Source organism: Pteropus alecto, unplaced genomic scaffold (assembly GCF_000325575.1).
Source record: "Pteropus alecto unplaced genomic scaffold, ASM32557v1 scaffold61, whole genome shotgun sequence".
NCBI classification, from domain to species: Eukaryota; Metazoa; Chordata; class Mammalia; order Chiroptera; family Pteropodidae; genus Pteropus; species Pteropus alecto.
Window position 1 is genome coordinate 20,501,331 of NW_006434835.1, and position 8,569 is coordinate 20,509,899.

Consider the following 8,569-nt stretch of genomic DNA (forward strand, 5'->3'; position numbering starts at 1 on the left):
AAAAAAAAAAACCTATAAGCTGTGAGTCCTCTGTGAAAGAGGGGACAAGCACACCTCACATTATATAAAATATGCACAAATAGGAAATAAAAAGCAAACTTGAATAACTTACATGGTAAATATGCTTAGGGGTTCATTTATTTTTACTGAGGTTCTCAAGGGTAAGTTTATTTTTCACCTATTTATCTGTTCCTCAAATGTGTTAGAGATGACCTAGCAGAAACAGCTGATCTTATGGTCCTAGAGGCAAGAACTGCTGTGGAAAGAATGTCTAGTTTAGCACAGCGGAGGAGAGGGACCCTAATTTGCTAATCCAAGAAAAAAATCTATTATTATTCGGGACTGCTACTTTTAGACAAGACGTTTATCTGTATGTGTAGGATAGTGACTGGGTGGGTGGAATTAAACAGTGGATTGGAGTAGGTGGACTTTTCCTCTGAGTGGGGTCGGGAGGCTCTGGCTGTGCCCTCCATCCCAAGCACTTGGGACTTTATGAAGTTATGAGAGGATTAAGTTCAAACCTACGTCCACTACTAGAGGTATCTTTTCACAGTACCTCATCTTGCCCTGCCCCGAATAAGAGCCTCCACTGGCTTCTCGATGCTCTGAGAGTCAAGATTAGTTTTCCACCCGTGGGGGATCAGACCGCCTGGGCTCTTTCTGTCCCCTGTCCCCTGGATGGTGCCATACACAGGCAACAACCTGTTGCGGTGTCACAGTTAGCTCCTCAGCCCTGCCCAGCTCCTTCCTGGCACATTTTCTGTCTCTAACTCCCACCCCTCCTTCACCCCACCCTTCCCCCATGCACCCTACTTAGCACCTGCTCATTCCATTGATCTCTGTGCACATACTCCTCTTACCTCTTTACCACCTGCTCCTTCTACTGAGCTCTGTTTCCTCCGGAGGCGTTCCCTGATACCTCTGTTACTCCCTGAGAGATGCCCCTAGCACCATGTTTCCCCACTCCCTCCCTTCTTCATAGCATTCACTTCCGTTTGTGTGGTTTGCTCTACCTGGCACAGCGCTTACTTGGTGAATGAATAATTGAAGCTGATACCATACGACTGCTCTGAATCCAAAAGTCTGGCCACGTAGGAATGCAGACAGTAACCTGTCTTCCAGGCTGCCTCAGTTTCTCCAAAGTAATGAGAAGAGACCAGTTCAAGGAGCTACAGATCAGAGTAGGCAAAAGTTAGCTATCCCACTCACCATCCCAGGATAGTAGTTCAGCCCTGGCATCCCATTCTTTGTGGGATCTCTAGGTGTGATGATCAGAGCCACTTTCTGTAGACCTCTCAGCGTTACAAGGAGTTTTCATTGATCAGACTCCATTTAGTTTTCTGGGTCTTACCTTCTTGACCTTGCAGCGCTCAGTCTTCTTGCTCCTTGCACTTCCTACAGTGCCTGTGATTGACATAAGGCACGGTAACAAACAAAAAAGTGGCAGCAGAGCCCAAGCAGCCAGTCTCTTGGGAAAATTCTGAACACTGACACTGTTAATCCAGTTTATGAGCTTGAACTTCTTAGTATGCATAAGTATTTAATTAAATGTTAATAATTTGAACTTTGATGCAAAATTGGCACAGTGCTCATAGAAAGCAAACAAGGACAACAGGCAAACTTTAATTATTTTTCACTTAGCGTTCATGTGATTCCAGAGTGATGTGATTCATGGACTTAGCTGTTACCAAAACAAAGAACAATTTTATCAATATCAGTGTCTTTGAATAGAATTGATCTGGATACGTGTCCTGTTTGAAAGTTATTTGAATGTTATGGGAAATAGAACAACCATGTATTAAGTTTTTTCACATCTTCCAAAATTTTCAACCAGCGTGGACTATAAAGTATTATAACTTAAAGGGTGTGAATACTTTGCCCAGAGTCACACAGAAACAGAGCTGTGACTTGAACCTGACCTCTTATTCCATGTTCTCCTTGCTGTCTTTTACATGGCATTGTCTCTTTTTACCAAAATAGTGAAAAAAAATTTGCATGATACTTTCAAAGCACAAAATTTTGAAGTAATGTTATAAATTAAAAGGATAGAGGAGTGAAAAATTTTAGTTTCATGAATTCTTAAGTTAAATCACTGTTGTGAGACAAAAAGTTGTTTTTAAAACAGTCAAAGTTCACTTTGTCAAAACATATTGTCTCATGAAGAAAATGTGACAATTACTTCATTATAGTAAGTTACTCATGTAGAAACTGTTCCCAAATCTTTAAAAATTAGCTGGATTGTGTGTCATACATACAGAATTTATTTTTAAAAATTCTCATTCTAGGGCTTTTTTTGATATAGACATCACTTTTAGTGCTTTCAGAGGGCTGCCTTTTATTTCTTTGCCTGGTTTGGTGTTTTGCCAAGTGCTGGTATTTGGAGATTTGATGGACAGAACCTAAAGTGAGACATCATTCTTTCTTAATTTGTTCAAAGCTTCTTTATGCGGCAGCTAATCCTTCCTAATTATATTTCTAGGAAGGATGTTCTTAACTCAAACTGGAAGATGACATAGGCATTTTGAGAAGATTAGAATGCATTTTACTCTGAGAAAAGAAATTTGAAAGGAAGCATCTCCATTTCCCATTTCTCACTCCCTGGGCACAAACAACCATTCTCTTCCCCCCACCCTCCTTTTGCGAAACTTTTTTCTTTCTGTTGCTCTTCTATTCCTGTTTATCTCTAGGCTTAACTAAGCTCCTTTGAAGAAGTAAAAAAAAAAAAAAAAAAAAAAAAAACCTAAACATTCCATTTCCATGTACTAGGCAAGCATTTCACAATTTGCCTTATTGTCTTGAAAAGTGACCCATGAATCTAAATAGTTAGGAAATTCAGTGTGCATTTTAGAAATATTTTATGTAAGATGGAAACACTTTGCAGTGCCCTTGATTAATTTCTTTGTTGCCATGTCGTTTTGTATTAATTTAACGTGATGATTTTTATGCGAAAGTAAATATGTTAGTCAGTGACTCATGTATATTAGGTACTTAATATTTTGGACAGAGTAGGTGTGATCACTGTCAAATAAGATTTTGATAAATAAATTATAGTTTGTTAAGTCTTGGTGGTTTTAAATATTCCTGTGAAGTGTGATTTTATCGCATTGCTCAAAGACTTATTTCATTTCGTTTTTAGATTTTTTTAAGTGAGATTGAACATTTTTTCACATCACCAAAGGGTTTATTAGCCCTTTGTATTTTTATGTGAATAATCTATTAACATTTTTAATCCTATTTTCTATTATATGGTCTTATAGAATTTTTTTTTTTTTTTATAGGAGCTCTTTCCAAATGAAAGTTCCCATTTGTCAGATATTTCAAGACTTCTCAAAGGAGGGGATATTCATAGGCAAAGAATGTTATTAGTATTTATTTATTTTTTTATCCCCAAATTTGGAAGAAACTTCTTAAATTGGATTTTTAAAAATTATTTTATTTTATTTTTTTAAATTAAGTTTATTGGGGTAACATTGGTTAATACAATATATAATTTTCAGATATACATTATAATTTGACATCTGTATATTCTATTGTGTGTTTACCATCCAAAGTCCAGTTTCCTTCAGCTACCATATATTTGATCTCCTTTACCTATTTCACCTTCCCCTACCCCGCTATATTTGACCCCCTTTACCCCGTCTACCTTCCCTCTCCTCCCACACCCCCTACCCTCTGGTAACCACTAGTCTATAGTCCATGTTCATGAGTCTCTGTTTGTTTTGTTCATTTGTTGCTTTTAGGTTTATATCCCACATATAAGTGATATTATGTGATTTTCTACTTTTTCTGTTTGGGTTATTTTGCTTAGCATGATTATCTCGAGGTCCATCCATGTCACAAATGGCAGTATTTCATCTCTTCTTATGGCTGAGTAATGTTCCATTAAATTGGAATTTTTTTGCAAATTCTCACTTGCCCATGAAGACAAGAATATCATCTATTATCCGTTGAGTATTCTTTGAGTAATTTATTTCAGAATTCTTTTGTCCTGTGAGAGGCTTCTTGATTGACACAGGCATAAATTTTATGTGCTACTGAACCATCTATACCCTTCCAAGCCTAAATAGATCTCAGTGCATTTCTAACTGGTTGCCTAATCTCACATCTCCATCTTAAAGGCAGAATCACAGTTCTCTTCACCTCCACAACACAAAAGTTTAGTTTACTGTAGTTGATTGATTCAATCTGTCAGCAAATACTTATTGAGTGCCAACCATATGCCAGATACTGTTCTAGGCACTCCAGTTGAAGGGATCAAGCTAACATGATTCTAAAAAAATAGTTAATAATATAGGATAAGTATCTAATTGACTGGTACCTATTATAAATTCTAGTGGAGAATAGGCATGGAGTGATCAGTGGGAACTGGAGTCAAGGAACACTTGGCAGAGTCTGAAGGACTTGGAAAAGCGAGGGAGAGGCTGGCCTTGAAGTACAGAAAATAACAAGATGGAAGATCTGGTGGGAATGAGTTTTCCTTTTCCACAGGACAGGTGGGGGATTGATCTATTTAGGGTAAACTGGAGGACAGTAGGAAATGAGATTGCGGGGCTAAGTCCAGATTATGGAAGGCTTGACAGTCAGGGAGAGAATCTTTGAGCGGGGCCGCGAGAAATGGAGAGATACCTCTGATAGCCACTAAAGAAATATGCCTTGCTTGTGTGAAGCTAGGTCAGGTGGTTGATGGACAGGTTAGAAAAACGGGAAGGCTGAAGGAGCTGGCCGTGTAGCCTACCTGCCTCTCACAGTAACTTCTTGAGAGGAAAGCTAATTTTCTTTAAAACAGAAGGGGAGCAGACTACCAGACAAGAAGATAGTTCCTGTGGAGCCAGGCCGAGGAGTTATGTCTAATCTAATGATTCTCTCTCTCTCTCTCTATCTCTCTTCTCTAGATTTGTTAAATTGAATGATACATAATCTCATCCACTTCAGGAGTGGGGGAAGATGAGGGCTGGCTTTGAATGCTTCCCTTTCTTGATTCTACCTTATTCCTGGATTCAAATTTACCAACTCATAATCAGAACCAGATTCTGTTTCCTTCTGTGTTGATCAAGCTAACATTCTTGAAAACATATTTGGTGATAGTTTATCGTGCTCTGTAGAAAAATCAAAGTTTTGTTTTCTTCTTCAGATGTTCGCCAGACTCCAGCTTACCTTACCTCTGTTGGCTCTACAGCCTATGCCATAACCATTTTGTGCTGTTGCTGCCCCTTGAACACGGATCTCTGTGCTTTTTCTGTGGTTTCCATGCTATTCTGGGAGTGGTCAACTCACCTATCTCCCTTCTCTGTTTGGTGACTGAAATCCCACATCGTTTGTGATGTCTCTTTACTGATGAGCTGGAAATGAGCCTTAGATAGAGTAGAACCACCACCATGTTCATGGGCTCGAAATAGCTTTCTAGTTGGATTGTATTCTCAGTAGTTATCATTTAACAAAAAGCATTACCCATAATTAAAATCTGAAACAAAAATTGCATCATTGATTGTGTGATATTAAATCATAAACAATGCTCTTTTGTTTTAAACTTAGTTTATATTTGTTGTTTAATTTAGCTGTGAAGCCCTAAGTTTTCTAGGAAAAATTTTATGATTTGTTTTGAACTGTAATCAATCCAATAACATGCCACTTGATAGTCATAATAGGATTGCCTTTCACAGAGTCGTCTGGGAGCTACTTTCCAGTACTTTTTGCACAATAGTGCATGAATTAATAGCTCCTGTAGAGTTTTCGAAGAAAAGGGTAAGCCAACCACAGCAAAAAAGGGCATTTGTACATGTGATCTTTCCCAGGAACAGAGTATCTAAAAGCTAGCTGGCTGCTGGGCTTAACTTCCTTTTGTATGGAGACGCTGCCTCTAGTGTTTAGGGAAAAAACACACACTAGAAAATTGTGCAACATTATGGTGCCATCTGTCTTGAAAACGAATTATTTTTTTATCATCTGCTTCCTAGTAGTTCCCAGACGACTAAAAACACTTCAACTAGCATTGGTGCTATTTTGCATATGGACAAGTTCCACAGGCGAAAGCCTTTACAGCCTTATTTCTTCAAAGGAACCTCAGAACTTACCAATGTGGTGTGATGAGGCCCTTTCCCATAAAGCTTCTAGGAATTTCATGCCTGCTCAGCTTCCTGGGCGAAAGGAGAACGTATGGAGTTATTCATCGCACCTTCTTTCTCCTGATCTGGCTTGTGATTGTTTTTCAGGACCACTCTCTCTCAGACGGTATTTTTTTTCCCTAAATTCCAAATTTCACTTTTTCCCTAAGAGTGTTTTGTATTTCTTTTTGAGGGGATGATGGCATGGGGACACAAATCTACAGAGTTAGAAGAATGAGGCAAAACTTGAAGATTTATTTCGTTTAAGGAAAAAAAGCTAAAATGCTTTTACTTCTCAGATTTTCTTAGAATAAATTCAAATGGAAGAATACTAGAAATATTTTATTTAACTTATGTCAGTGCTTGTCAATATTAACGTAATTAAGATATGTAAAAGTTTAAGAGTTTAGAGCTGACAAAGCAATGGTGAAATCTTGGAAGTTAGTTTTTTCTTTTTGGTTAGCTGGGTTGCTACTTAAAATTTTGTAATATAAATACAAACTAAAGTTAAACTGTTAATGTTTGCATTTAAAATATGTATGGATCAGAAAGTGGATTTAGAATTTCGTATCATCTAGAATGATGACAGGCCATGGAAGCCTAGGACAATACTGGCACAGTTTCAAAGGAATTCTTCCCTGGTCTGGATACTGTAATAAACACAACTGCAGATCGGTCCTTTTATTATATACACAACATGTATAATAGTTTGGAAGGTTTTTTGTTTGTTTTTTGTTTTTGTTTTTGTTTTAGGCATACTTGTTATAGCTGATTATGTAAAGGGTTTGACATGGCATCTGGTTAAAAACTTCGGGGCTGACATTCTCTCTTAAAAAAAAAAAACCAGCTGGTGAGGGCTAATGAAAAAATACAGAAAATGCAAACGTTTATACCCATCAGTTCATAAAAGGGTTTAAGTAAAAAACGTGGATGCAATTTGAACTTTCACGATTACGCCATTGGGCAGCAGGTGGCAAGCTTTGCTTTTCAATGAACTTCGGTGTTATTTTTATACCATAGAATGACAAAATTTGAAGAGGCTGGTTCGAATCCACTGGAATATGTCATTTCTTGGCAGCGCAACCTTGAACCACCTCCTTTGCTTTTGTGCATCATTGCTTCTTTGGATACTGAAGCCGACCTGTTGATTCCCCTTGTTTCAGATGGGCAGGAATCAATTTACATGAGCAACGCTTCACTCTCTTGTGATTTTAGCAACACGTCTCTCATGGAGAAAATAAATTAGAAACAAATGAATTTCTTAAGGCAGTCCTCGTATGGTTTTATTAGAGGTTTTGTCGTACAGTCTTACTATTTCTATATATATAATCTTTTTTTTTTTTTTTTTGCTTTCATTAAAAATAGTCACTTCTAACTAGCTAGATACCTTGATATGGTGTTGTGAGTACAGGCGTACCTCATTTTATTGTGCTTAGCTTTACTGTGCTTCACAGATATTGTTTTTATTACAAACTGAAGGCAAGACCTGCCACCAGCAAAAAGAGTAGGACTTGTTTTATTGCGTTACTTGCTTTATTATGGTAGTCTGGAACTGAATCCAAATATCTCTGATATATGCCTGTAATTAAAACTGAATAGAGTTCCATGAAAGTCCTTTTGGAAAATTAGAGAAGAAAAATATGTTTCGAGACCAGAATTGAAAGCTATTATCTTCCCTTAGGCAATAATGCGTGCTTTGTCAGGGTTTGGGTTTCGTCGGAAAAGAGACTAAGGTTAAAGATAGGAGTGATGGTGAGGTGAGCACCAAATTATTTTATGCACAGTTTGTTCATACTTTATTAAAAAGTTCTTCTTGGATAGTTATATTATGCATTGCGAAAACTTTGGGAGGACAACAAATGAAGAAGCCTATGAATCACTGTAAATGCTTACTGGTCTACAAATTTTCAATACCTGCTATGTACTCAATTGTTTTTCCTAGGCCTTTTGTTAGAAATGAATTCATGTGGGCTACACTATTTTATGTTCATAATTTTTTATATGTTCTCAACATTTAAAAATTCTAGCTCTGCCTTTTTCTTTTTTATTAGAAAATACATCATTTATGAAAAGACATAATTTACAACACACACATAATTTAAAAGGACAATAATGGAAAGCTAAAATTCTTGTGCACGCTGCCTCACTGAAGAAATAAAACACTAGTGTTATCTTAGAGGCTCTCTTTGTGGCCCTTCCCCCTACCTTTCTCTCTCCCACAGAGTAATTTATATCCGCCATTCCCTGCTTTTCTTTATAGCTTTACTGTATTTTTTTTTTTTTTTTTTTGGTACTTTTGAACTCTATTACTTCGGTTAGCCAGTTTTTGACTTTTAAATAAGTAAAATCATCTTTTTGTATTCTGAGACTAGGTTTTCTTGGCCAGGTGTTGACATTCATCCGTAACAGTGGCTCTCAAACTTGAGTCTATCACATTCCCCTGGGGCCTTCTCAAACTCGACAGCTGG